We start from the raw sequence: 14245 nt of genomic DNA on the forward strand, positions 1-14245 counted from the left end.
GGCCTGGTTTTAAACCCACCAGTGTCAGATCTCAGTCCCTGAGTATCTTGGATGACAGGGGTAAGTAAGCCAGCAGCATCCGGTTCTGTGGAGATGGGTTGCAGTGGTTCACCTCTGGCTAAGTCAGGTTAGACGGCAGCTGTCAGCACTAGACTCCCTCCTTGCTCTGTGATGAGGTATTTGCAGCCCTATTCTTATATAGTTGCAGTCAGAACATTCTATATTTTCCTTTTTATTTTTTGTTTTGGTGCCAGTCATGGGTCTTGAGGAAGGGTCTAGACACAGTCCCTAATTTTTTATGCTCAAAGTTAGTGCTCAACTGTTTGAGCGACAGCACAACTTCTGGATTTTCCTATGCACACAGTAGTGAGGAATCGAAACAAGGGCTTTGTACGTACTAGGCGAGCCCTCTATCACTCAGCCCCATTAGTGACAAGTGTATAAAAAGATAAATGTTTAGACTTGCAGATAGATAGATAGATAGATAGATAGATAGATGGATAGATGTATATAACGTGAGATGTCTCTATATTATGAAAGTGCATATACAATATTACTACCAATTATTGGCAATTAAATTATTCCTTCCTTTTTTAAGCATCATGATTGAATACATAATAAAATATTAATTGAAAATTATTCAAAGTTGTATAATTGTGTATAATTTTATAATATAAATCGTACACTAACTACTAAGGTAATTGTTACTTTTACAAAATTCCATTCACACAGATGTATATTGGAAATTGTTTCTTAGAATCTCCTGCCATCCCGGCAGTCCAGGATTCGATTTCCAGGCTTAAGTTGCCGGTTTCGGCTTGGCTTCCCTAATAGTCATCCAAATATCAGCAATGTAAGGTCATTTACACTTTCTGGGCATTGTCATTTAGTCCCAGGATGGTCACAATGCAAAGAAAAAAAAAAGTAAAACCACCTCCTTGAACTTCTCAGTTTTACCCTTCTCGTTTTTATTTTTATTTTTGCCAGCCCCGAAATTTGAACTCGGGACCTAGGATGCAAGGATCAGCTGTGAGTTCAAGCCCGGTGCTTGGCCCAAAACATCATCATCATCATCATCATCATGGCTTGGAATTTGCCCCATTTTTCTGGCAGGCCTGGGATTTAAACTCAGAGTCTGGGGAATTCTGAGGCACTGTGGGTGAAGGGGAAGATCACCGTCCTCGAAGACAAGCAATTCAGACAAGTTCCCAGGGCCTGAATTTAAACCCCAGCACTATAAAATATAATAGTCATATATTAGATCTATGTCATATGGGTTTACTCCATATGATATTTATTATCCTTATTTATTTAGTATTATTGTACATACAACATTTATTTTATTACATCATATCACATATACTGAGACCCAGGACTTTCACAGAGAAGGAAAAATTTTGTCAAAATTGACTTCTTACTCCATGAATAAATTTTTGGCAATGCGGGGATTTCAACTCACAGCCTACAATGCCCAATTCATAAATGAGGTCACAGTCTTAGCACACCAGCCTCCAGCAAACTGAGCTGCCAGGAAGTTCTGAGGACCTATAATCAAGCCACAGTAGTGCCCAATATATATATATGTACATATATATACATGTATATATATACATGTATATATATATATATATATATATATATATATGTGTGTGTATATATACAGAGGGAATATTATATTATTAAGTTATATATATAATTACCAATTATTAGTTATTAAACTATGCCTCAATTTAATGAAGAATCATCATTGAATACTTACAAAAGCATTAATAAAATATCAGTCAATATCCTTAATCATACCATGGTGCTAGAATGGAAGATATAAATTCAATAATTTTTGTGTGGCATTCTAAAATAGAATCATGAATTAATTTCAAATTTACTTATTACTTTTATAACATTCCATTAGCATTCAAATGAATAGGAATGAGCTTGCAGTATCTCCCTCTATTTGTGGGTGCCAGTCCTAGCATTCGAATTGCAGGCCTGGGAAGTTTTCTTGGAATGCAAACCATTGGAATGACACCGTTAAGATTTTAGATTGTCATGAAAAAAAAGAACAACAAGAAGAAAAGTAAGCCAGGTTGTCAGTGGTTCCTCCCTGTGATCCTAGCTCCTCAGAAGGCTGAGATGCCAATTTGAATGCAGCCTGGGCAGGAAATTCCGCGACCCTTGTATTTCTTAAGAGATCACAGGAAAACAAAAGAAATAAACAAACAAAACCCCTGAATGGTTCAAGTTGCAGAGCACTACCATTGAGCAAAAGGAGCTCAGCGACAGGGCCTGGATGATGGGCTTTCAGCAGGTTGCCCATGCCCAGCCCCCCAACCTGGGCAAGCTGGAAGAAGCCCTCAGAGAGTACTAAGTCTGCAGCTTGAACAAAGCATCCTTCCCTACCATTTAAGAACTGAAGCCACGAAGGCTTTGCCTGGGCTGGTGTGTGCAACTGGTGTTGAGGAACCTATGCAACTCTATTTTACTGAAGACCCCAACTCAGTCCTGCCACCCTTGACCTTTTCCAGTCACAGACAGTCCTGGGAACACTAGATGCCAGGATGTGGAGATATCTGAAATAGCATTGCACAGACAATTTGGGGAAACACATGGTGTTTGCTTAAGGCAGGATGTCAAGGTATCAGAAACTCCAGAACAGCTCCTTCTGGGGTCTGGTGACCATTATCTAAACCAGACACCCTGCAGTTTAGCACATATCCTCTTGAGACTTCCCTGTGGTACAAGCCAACCAGTTTAAAGTATGTCAGCCCCCTTGATCTAACCAACAACTTGTTTCTGGTCCTTTCCCACTTTGTAGTTCACCAATCATAATATAGAATTGTTTTTATGATTTTCCCACAGTGTGTAGTGATTTGTTAGAAGACGCTATGGTGTATGCAAAGTCCCTGCCTTCCCTAAAAAGTGTATAAAAGGTGCTGCAAACCTCGGTTGCTGCTATGTAAGTCTGAGGGGACCAAGCTTGAGCTTGCAATAAAGACTACTTTGCTTTTACATTGGTGGTGGCCTCTGGTGGTCTTTTGGTTAAGGATTTCTGAATTCAGCTTTACAGTGTGTGCAATGGGTGCATTATGTTCTGGCTGAGATGTCCCATCAGAACACCTAGCAGCCAGCCACTGCCTCCAGGGAAACCACAGTTCCTGGGCTGTAGGAGTTGTTGAAGGTTGTGTCTCCATTTCCTCTATCTTCCTGTAGGATGTTAGCCTAGACCTCTGGGGCCTGGTGGCCATCACTCATTCATTATTCCTTATTGCAGAGTCTCAGACTGGTCCCAAATCCTGACAAAGATAGGAAAGAGTCAGCGATTTCTGTGCCAAAATGGGTAATCCAATAAATCCCACCGTCATAGCTTCTTTTAGAAATGAGCCTTGATCTGCGAATGTGTCTTACTGGTACAGTGCTTCCTTAGCACACACAAAACCCTGAGTTCGATTTTTCACTACCACAGAAAGAGAAAAAGCCAAAAGAGACACTGTGCTTAAGTGATAAAAGAGCTAGTGTTGAAAAAAAGCAGCTCAGGAACATGCCCAGACCCTGAGTTCAAGCCCCAAGATTGACCAAAAAAAAAGTCAGCAGAGTGAGACATATTCTTCTGGGACTCAGAGGAGGGCCGTTATGGGTATGAGGTAGAGGTCAGGTGCTGGGGGCTCACCCATGTAATCTTAACTACTCAGGAGGCTGAGATCTGAGGATGCCAATTGCGTGCAGGAACGGATATATGAGGTTCTTTTCTCCAATTAAACCCCAAAAGCCAGAAGTAGAGCTGAGGTTCAAGTAGTACAGTGCTAGTCTTGAGCACAAAAGCTCAGGGATAGCGTCCAGGCCATGAATTCAAACCCCACGACTGGCATGCGTGTTTGTGCGCATGCACATGCGTGGGTGCACATGCACGCGTGCACACGCACACACACACAAACACACCCACACAGATACCACCACCACCACCACCACCACAATAGAGCAATTTCCAGTCAGCCTGCACAAGTTCAATCTGTAGGAACTCAATATATTTTTAAAAGGGGGAGAAGGGAAGGAAAGGCTTGCTCCAGGAGGTGATATAACCAGTGCCAAAATTCCACAGGAGCTCTAAGATGTGGAACAAAACAGAGAGGCTCAGGCATTAAGTACAGCGTGGGCAAAGGTCCTGAGGTGTGTTGTAGAGCTGGTAGTGTGGGTGGAATGTAGGTTCTGTGACTTCAGACAAGTCTGGCAGAACACTCAAGTCTGGGACAAGATTTACACTTGAGTCACAGTTAGGGCAGAATGGGGTCCAGGGGAAGATTAGCATGTCTTTTCACCAAGGACCCCAGCCATTTTCTTTGACCAGAAGCTTATTTTCCACAGCTCCTGACCTTCAGGCCTCCTTTGCATGGAGGAGTCAGGGCAAATGCAAGGAAGAATGCTTGCTTAAGAAAAGCTTCTAGCCCAGTGTCACCTGTGGCTTAACCCCTGTAAATCCTAGCTACTCAGGACACTGAGATCAGAGATCGTGGATCAAAGCCAGCTTATGGGAGGAAAGTTAGTGAGACTTTTTTGCCGATGAACTACCAAAAGCCAGAAATGGAGCTGTGGCTCAAGTGGTAGATTGCCAGCCTTGAGGGAAAACTTAAAGAGACCACAGGCTAGACAGCTTTCAGGAGCTCCTACTCCACTGTGGTGAAAGGCCAGATCAGCTAGGCACTGGTGGCTCATGCATGTCCTCCTAGCTCCTCAGGAGGCTGAGATTGGAGGATTGCCATTCAAAGCCAGCCTAGGCAGGAAAGTCTGGGAGACTCTGTTCTCCAAGAACCACCAGAAAACCGGAAGGGGTGCTGTGGCTCAAGTGGTAAGATTAAGAGCTGGGGATAGCAACCAGGCCCAGTTTTTGAGCTACATGACCAATACCTGGCCTGCTTTGACCTCATGCTGTGGCTCTAAGCAGAGTATTTTCCAGTGGGTTCCTGAGGGTCTCCCAATGTCTAGGTGTCCTACACTTCTTTAGAGCAGCCTCCTCGGAGGCCTTTGCATACGAGTGGGCCACAGTACTAGAGAAGGATCGACCGTTGTGACACGGAGGTCATCAACCCGGTCATCAGAATGACATCTATCATGAGAGCAGTGTGGATCTGAGCACTAAATCGATGTCTCACAGTTCTGGTCCAGGAGGGATAAAACAGTAAATGCCCACTCATATGGATATCACAAGAATGCACATTTGTCAGGCACACCTTGGGCGGTGTTGAGTTGGGCTCATGAAAGACTTGTACACTCAGGAATCCAGAGCCGGCTGGCTGCTGTTTGTAGTAAACACTATATCCCAGTAGTCCCAGGGCTCAGAACCCAGCTTTCCTCCCCAGTGCTTAGATGGAGGCACAGATCCCTCAGCCCAAGAAGGACTTAGGGAGAAACAACTGATGTGGTTTAAGAGTTTACTATGATTATGCCTCAGGACTGCTCACAGTTATAGCTCCGCTTATCATTACCACTTCCCTCTCTGTGTGTTTGTGTGTGTGTGTGTGTGTGTGTGTGTGTGTGTATGTGTGTGTGTGTGTGCACATGCTCATGAGTGCATTTTGATAGTAGGACTTGAACTCAGGGCCCGGGTTCTGTCCTTCAGTTTTTTTTCATTCAAGGATAGCACTGTACCACTTGAGCCAGAGCTTTTCTTCCAGCTTTCAGGTGGTATTTTGGGAGAGGACAGTCTAACAGATATTTTTTGCTGGGTAGCCTCTGAATGTCAATCCTCAGATCTCAGCCTCCTGAGGGAGCTAGGAATATAAGAGCATGAGTCATTAACATCTGGCCATGCTTTCCTTCTTAGATAAAACAGAATATCTATTTTCTAGCTGAGCACCCATCTACAGCTATCCCACCTGTCTCTACCCCTACCCCTACCCCTCCAGGTATCAGAGGAATCATTCCTTCCCCTGAGGACAAAGAAATAGGATGCATTGACAGGTTTGAGCTTTATGTTCTCCACACAGTCAGGGGCTGCTGGGAGCTGATGTAGAGGCCAGAGATCTAGGCCAGAGCAAGTAGATAGCTGTTAGAACAGAAGAGACTATGAAAAGACATCCATGCAGCTGGATGCCAGTGGCTCATGCCTATAATCCTAGCTCCTCAAGGCAGAAACTGGAGGATGAATCAAGATTCAAAGCTAACCTGGGAAGACTCTTATCTCCAATGAATCACCAAAAAGCTGGGAAGTGGAGCTACTATAGTTCAAGTGGTAGAGCACCAACTTTGTGCAAACAGGCTAAAGGTTACCACCTAGGCTCTGAGTTCAAGACCCGGTACACACACACACACACACACACACACACACACACACACACACACACACACACACACACACACACACTATGTGCATGCAAAATGAGAGATTTCTACACTGCAATTTTTAGATATTCTCTACCTTTTCCGCATTAAGCCTGGTGGTTGTTGGCCTAGGAGTTTGATGCATACAACACCACTTGGCATCTTTAATTTTGGGGAACAGAATGACTAGAAAGTCAACATTCCCCATCCTAGCTCCTTGATTGGGTCCTGATCTAACCCAGCCTTTTGGGGCTCCTTTTACACACTCGCCAAGATTCTTTTAAAAGGCATCACATTCTGGGCACTGGTGGTTCACACCTGTCATCCTAGCTACTCAAGAAGTTGAGATCTGGAGTATCATGGTGACAAGCCAGCCTGGGCAGGAAAGTGTATGAGACTTTTATCCTTGATGAAACATCAGAAAACAAGAAGTGGCCCTGTAACTCAAGTAGTAGAATGCCAGCCTTGAGAAAAAGAGCTCAGGGACAGCACTCATGGAAAACAACAACGAGAGGCATTGCATGTTGGCTCTGGGATTGACATGGGCTGAATATAATTGGAATTTTCAAGTGCACCAAGATAAAGCATTACCTCCTTTAGTCCTGTGCTCCTCCATCTGTCTCACCCCCTGACCTTGGAATGCTTCGGGTCACCATGGCCCTAGTTGGATGGGAGGGCTCCGAGGAGGAAGATCCCAGAGCAATCACCCACCTCCTTCTTTTATACTCACCCTGCTGCTTCTGCAATAGACCTACTTCCTGGAATCCGTCCATGAGATCATGGCCGCCAACATTGTGGTGAGTGGTGGGTCTAGCCAAACTCAGGGAAGTTAGGGGTGGAAGTCGTTCTGGGACTAGGAGTTTCCACCCTGGGTGTGGGCTAAGTCCAGGGCTGACATTTATTTCATCCTGAGCCTTGCAGGGGTGGGGAGACAATGTAGACTCCACATTGAGTCAGGTAAGATCCGAATCTGGAGGACTACATTTGTGGGGGAGGCTGTGGAGCTCAGGGGGCCACTGTTCTTGGTACTCCTCTCTCGGGACTCCCCTCTCCCTCTCTCATCCCTCAAAGGTAAAAGAGAAACTTTAAATAAGGGTGTCAAAGAGGGGGCAGTGGAGTATTTCTGTGTGAACCAGATTTGTGCTTCATATTCATCCTAGCCCCTACTTCCAATTTATCTGAGTAATGACTACATGTGTTTGGGGGCAGGGGATCATCTTAGCTGAGAATGTGGCTCAGTGGTAGAGTGTTTGCCTAGCATGTCTGAAGCCTTGGGTTCAATTCCACACAGAAAAAGCTGGAAGGAGAGGTGGAGCTCAACTGGTAGAGCACCGGTCTTGATCAAAAAAAGCTCAGTGAAAGTGACCAGGCCCTGAGTTCAAGCCCTATGACTGGAAGAAGAAATCTTTGTGGAGGCTTTATTTCCCTTTGAAAACAATTTATTCTTTGTGATAAGCATCACATGGGCCTCTTCCCTGGTCACCAATGGGCCATTAGATATCCCTTGAATTTTGTCTCCTCCAAGCAGCCTCTGCTCTACCCAGCCCACAGTTTACGCTTCCCATTACCAGGCAGATAGAGACCTAGAGAAGGATACCTGGCAACCGAGTTCTGATGGCTGCCGAGGATTTTGAGACTCAATATGTCACATAGGGAGTCATCATCCCCATCAGCCTACAGAAAAAAGGGACAGAGTGCTGCAAGCCTGAGTTCGCCAGCTGTGGGTGGCTCTGGATGTGGGACATCTGTGGCAGGATGTGCTCTGTGGGAGAGTCCTCTAGGGGGTAAGGAGCCCCGACCTCTCCTCTGGCAGGTTCCACATGGTCTTGAAGTTGCAATTCTTCAAAACCTTTCTGCTCCTCCCTCATTTTGCCCACCCAGGAGCCTGAGGCCTCTAAAGCAGCAACACAGATGGGGGGCTCAGACTGGACCGACATCTGGAGCCCCTTGAGAGGAGAGCCAGCAGCTCCTGCAGCTCTTTCCTCTTCTCTATCTTCTCCTAGGACAGCTGGCACATGCCCTTTGCTTTCTCCAGACACAGTTGATCCAGGATGAACATCTGTCTGTTACATACCAGGAGCAACTCCTGGACGGTGTGGATATGTGCCAACACCTGGCTGCATGGATGGTGGAGCTTGTTCGCTGGACTATGGAAGTGCACCTCATCAGGCAGGTTGTGGATTAAGCAGATTTTGATTTTAGACTCCCACTTGTCCCACTTCCCATCCTCACACATGCTGTGGTGGCAGCTCACGGGGCGGGTACCTGTGGATCCAGCTCTATCTGGCACTGAGCTGTCGGGTGGATCGAGTGCCTGCAACAGGCCCACCGCTCCTGCGGCAGGAGTTTCCCCCTGTGGATGTCAGCCTCAAAGAGTGCTTGCAGAGACACATCCCTCTTACTTTGGAGGATGTCTCTATCCTCTGTGATGGGCACATCAGGGGGAGTCGCTTTCTCACCTTTTGCTTCTCCAGGGCTCACACCTTCCCCTTCCCCAGGGAAAGCCAGGAAGATCAGCCTGGCCTGCAGGCACTCATCCTGTGTTCTGATTACTTCCAGGCACTTGAGAGTGTCCTGCCACTTTGGGGGCATCACCTAGTCCCCACAGTTGATCGGGCCCTGCACTTGCTAAAGCTGCTCCAGGAGCTGGGTCTGCCTCTGCAGGTGCTGCTGCAAGGCCTACTTCTTGGAGCTCAGCCTTTCATTGGAGGTGATGCGGTGCTCACAGGTGGCTCTGAGCTCCTGCAGCTGGGCCAGGGACTGCTCCTGCTGTTCCTGCAGCTCCCAAGCCACTTGGGTCTCTCTCTCATCCATCTCTTTCCATTTCTCTATCTTCTCCTCTGAGTGGTCCATCTGTTCCTGCAGATGTTTCTTCACCTGCTGCTCAGAGTCCAAGATGCTAGCAAACTCCTCCTTCTCACAGCTCACCCTATGGGGAGCAACCCACAGCAAGGCCAGCTGTTCTTCTAGCTGTGGGTCGCACAGACATGTGCATCATGGGATCTCTGGGATCCCTTGCCAACCCTCCGCCTTCTCCTCCAGTCTCCGCAATTGTTCCCACTGCTCTGCATTCTGGAGATTGGAACTCTGGTTTTCCTGGACCTGGATGTGAAGTTGTTCCTCCAGGTTTTTCAACTCCATCTGCATGCGGTAGGCCTGGGTTTGCAGCTGCTGCTTGGCCTGAGATAGTCCTGTGGGGGACCATGGCTCTGCCAGCTTCCTTCTCAGTTCCCCCAGCTCTTTCTCAAAATCCAGCACCTGCCTAGCCCCTTCCTCCTTCTGCTCTGTCAGTTGGTTCACCTGGTCGGTCAGCCACCAGGCCTCCTCCTTTGTGTGGACCTCTCAATTCTCAGGTCCTTCACTAAGGTGTCTGTGTCCAGATTCGCTGCTGTCACCATCCAGCTCAGGTTATCCAGTAGTCTTGTCAGTACCTCATACCCTGCCAGTGCTTGTTGGAGCTTGCAGATTCTGTTATTCCTTTTGCTCTTCTATGTCCAGAGTGCTTCCAGCTTCTCCTGCAACTCTCTGTTCACTTGCTCCAGGTCATAGAAGCTTCTGATCTTTTACTCGAGTTGAAGTGTTACATCATTCAGCTGTTCGAAGAATATTTCAATCTCCTTCTGTGCAGCAGTGACTGCAGAAGCCTCCATCTCCAACTCTGCCATGCGCTGCTATGTGGCCTGCAGGCAGCTGATGACAGTTTTGTGCTCCATTACTCTGTGATTGGCCATGTGCTGCATGTGGGCCGGTGCTGATTGTAAATCGCTTTCTGCCAAAACCAACTTCTGTATGACTGGCTTGTGGATTTCTAGCTCTATTCTCAGTTCTTTGTGCCCCTGGGCTATCTTCTCCCTCTCTTTTTCCCGTTGATACTGCAGGTCTGTCTTTTCCTGATTCAGTGGTTAGATATTGGCACAGAGCGCCTGGTTTCTTCTTTTGCTGCGTTCCAGGGCAGGCACCACGTGTTGGTAGCACCTCTGAAGATCTTTGGTGGTATCGGGACCCTTGACACTCTGCACCCTGATGGCTGTAACACTCTCCAAAGGCAGGGGTGGTCTGGGGTTGGCATCACCTTTGGCTGGACCTTCCTTTGTATCACGCTCTCCAGTGGTGTTTGTCTTGGGGATCCCTCCCTTTTTTGTGTTCTTTGTTTTTTTGAATGTTGCAGGTCTGATGGCAGGATTCTTCTGTCGGTGATCTGGCAGTTGTTTCTTGCCCACAGCTCTCTCACGGAGTCTGGTTGTTAAAGACATCTGAGCACTAGGATGGGAGAGATGGGCTGGCCACATTCCCAGGCTCTGGGTAATCCTCTGTTCTCCCACTCACTGACTAGGATGTAAGTTTCCTAATCCACTCCAAAGTCGCCTCAAGACTCTTGCTCACCACCCAGCCACCTCTAACTTCCTCAACTGCTGGTAGTGGTCTCAACCAACAGAGGGAATCTGGGTGCTACTGGACAGCATGGAATATGGGAGTGGCCACAATTCTTGTATCCCATTGGTTAGAAAGAACCATGAAAGAATGGGGGTGCAGTCAGAATCCTGTGATGCAGGCTGCATAGGTGGAGTCAAGATGACAGCGGCTCCCCAACCCCTTTCCAAGTAAACTCTGTCCAATTCAGTTGGAGACAAGAGGGTGACTTGCTTTAGCCAGATGGCTGCACAGATTGTTCTGTATGACTGTTTGTTGCCAATCTCGGAACTTGAACTCAAGTTCTGGGCACAGTCCGTGAGCTGCTTTTGATCAAGGCTACCCCTCTACCATACAGGTCTACTTATGGCTTTATTGACATTGAACTTGGACAGGCGTTTCAAGGACTTTCCTGCCTACGGTGACTTTGACCATAATCCTCCTATACAGGCTTGTATCAAGGAGGACTGCTGAGAGCCACTGGTGCCTGCCTAATCATTGGTCTTGCTGATGTTTTGGGACAGACCAGTGAGTTCCCTATCCGTAGGTTTAAGTGGTGGGAGCTGGAGCCCACAGTTCAAATCCTGGTCCTGCCACCTCCAAATGGCAGGAGATCCTAAGACACTCATTCATATCCATATGAATACAAATAGAATGGGATGTATGTATGATTGAATAGGCAGTTCTTGAATGATTCCAGGATAAAATTATACACTATTATAGGACACTGATCGATTTTAATCAATACTTTATGAAGCATTTACACAATCACATTCATTTAATGAAGGCATAATGAAATACCTAAGAATTGGGCATCACATAGTATAGAGATGCCATTTTTCTCTGCCAGGACTGGTATTGGAACTCATGGTCTGAGTAAATCTCTTACACTGTAAGGGAAGGGGAAGCTTGCCTCCATGAAGTGAAGAAATTCAGTTCTGTTCCTTAGGCCTGAAACTGATCCTCAACACTAGAAAACATCCCATTCGTGTACATTTTAGATATATGATTTATATTTACATACATATGTTGATTCTATATTACGTTCAGTGTAGTTATTCATTTTATTTTTCATTTTGTTCATGTATTGACTATTTTATTGATTATTTTGGCACATAGAACATTGATTACTTTGATTACATAGGATATAGGACTGCATATGTTTTCCATTTCATACCTGACACCCAAGACTTTCTCAGGAAAGGAAAACATGTGTCACCATCAGGTTCTTACTCCACGATTATTGTTTGGGAGTGCTGGCATCTGAATTCATGGCCTACAGGGCCAAATTCTTGAATGGGTGAGGGTCAGCATGCAATCCTGGGGCAAAATGAGCTGACAGAAACTATGCCGGACCTGAGATTGAGCCCCTGGGGTTGAGAAAATAAGAACAGATTGACACGCAGATGGTAGTACATTAATAAATATATGTTTTCACAAGTCAATACCTGACAAACATTAGACACTTATCTGGGCATTATGAAACTGAATGATGATTTTGACCAATGTGATCATTAACACCCTCCTTACTAGAAGGCAATCCTTCTCCCACAAGGGAAACTTGCATTCCTGCTAGATAAAAATCCGCCAAACTCCCTCGTTCTCGGTAGGAAACCCTCCTTCCCTCTTGGTAGGAAACCCTTTTTGTGTAGCTGGCCTTCTTTTTTCATTTTTGGTCAGTCTTGGGACTGAACTCTGGCCCTCGACACTGTTCCTCAGCTCTTCATCTCAAGGATAGCGCTCTACCACTTGAGCCACAGCACCACTTCTGGCTTTCTCTGCTTATGTGGTTCTGAGGAATCGAACCCAGAGGCTCAAGCATGCAAGGCAAACACTCTACTGCTGAGCTACCTTCTCAGCCCTTTATCTGAGTTTTTAGTTCACTCACTTGCCAATGTTGAATTCTTCTAAGTCCTTTGTGCAGCTTTGGCCTTCAATCACAAAACAAAATCTACCCTTTATAGATAATGTTTCTAGAATTAATTTTCTCATGCCATCCTACTAGACCACTTAATTTATGGGTTTAAAAAATCTTTTAGTATAATTAACAAATCTCTGTTGATCTTATTCTACTCTATATTTTATTTTTGCCAGTCCTGGTGCTCCCTGAGCTACTTTTGCTCAAAGCTAGCACTCTACCAGTTGAGCCACAGTGCCACTTCCAGTCTTTTCTGTTTATCTGGTGCTGAGGAATAAAACCCAGGGCTTCATGAATGCTAGGCAAACAATTTAAAACTAAGCCATATTCCTAGCCTCAAAACTACATTTTATTTATACTAATTATACCAACTTATTTATACTAATTATACTGATTCCTAAGCTGCTATCTGGGGTCTGGCTTGAATTTTTGGAAACTTTTGGGGGAGGATCCTGAATAGTACACATGCAAATATGAAATATGAATGTCCCTCTGGGGAAGGGGTCTCTCCTAACTAGTATAAAATGTTTGAGAATGGACAGGTGGATGAAATGCTAGGATGTAAGTGATGGCAAATTGAACCAAAGAACAGGTTCTACTCTAGTTGGCCAGGAAGATCTCCAGCACTGGTCTTCCACAATACCATCAGACATTTCCCCTGGCTATATTTAGTGCTTACTGCTCAACTCTTCACAGGTTCGGCCTTCACTGCATCTTGATAAGTTTCCCAGAAATGCCAGTTGTCTCCCGTACCTACAGAGGCAAGGGGTATAGTTGGCCTTGGGAAGATAGGATTTTTGTCTTAGATCCTCCTCTTGCAAACAGCAACAGCAGGGTCTTTCGAGTTTCCCCAAGCTGTGTTTGGCCGACAGATCATGCACTCCATGCCCTTGGGGGTCTGAGGTTCATTACAGTGGGAAGTGTACCACTTGTTTTTCTGGTCTCTGTGCCACACAGTCTTAACAGTAATGGTGAGCAGAATATTTAATCCATTTCACCCAAGCATTAATTTTTATTGATCATAGGACTTCAACTCTGGGCCTGGGCACTGTCCCTGAGCTCTTCAGCACAAGGCGAAAGAAAGCCCTACTAGTTGAGCCCAGCGCCAATTCCAGTTTTCTGGTGGTTAATTGGCAATAAGAGTCTCAAGGACTTTTCTTCTCTGTCTGTCTTTGAACCCCAATCCTCAGATCCTGAGTAGCTTGGATTGCAGGTGCATGCCACTGGCACCCAGATTTGGACATGACTTTTTTGAGTTCCCCTTTCAGCATATAAGATTTAAAACACACACCTTCAAGCACTTATGTATAACAAATTGTTGTTTGGACAAGTGCACAGTATGGATCTCAATAATAAAAATTATCCATTATTTAATAGTGTTCTGAGATCTTTTTCACCATTCTCCCAGTGGATTATCAGAAGCAGGTCCTTGGATCATTTTTCTTTGGTTCCTTAGGCCTAGAATTCTTACTCCCAATTTTAGCAGATCTCTTGAGATTTCAGTTTTTGGTGCACTAAATCCTATCTATTGTAAGTTTCTTGTGCTCCCCTCTCATATTCACTCTCCCCTTACTGGAGATTTCTCAAATATGGCTTCCTCCAGCTCCC

This window comes from Dipodomys spectabilis, unplaced genomic scaffold (genome assembly GCF_019054845.1).
Source record: "Dipodomys spectabilis isolate Male_0828 unplaced genomic scaffold, ASM1905484v1 ptg000301l, whole genome shotgun sequence".
Classification (NCBI taxonomy): domain Eukaryota; kingdom Metazoa; phylum Chordata; class Mammalia; order Rodentia; family Heteromyidae; genus Dipodomys; species Dipodomys spectabilis.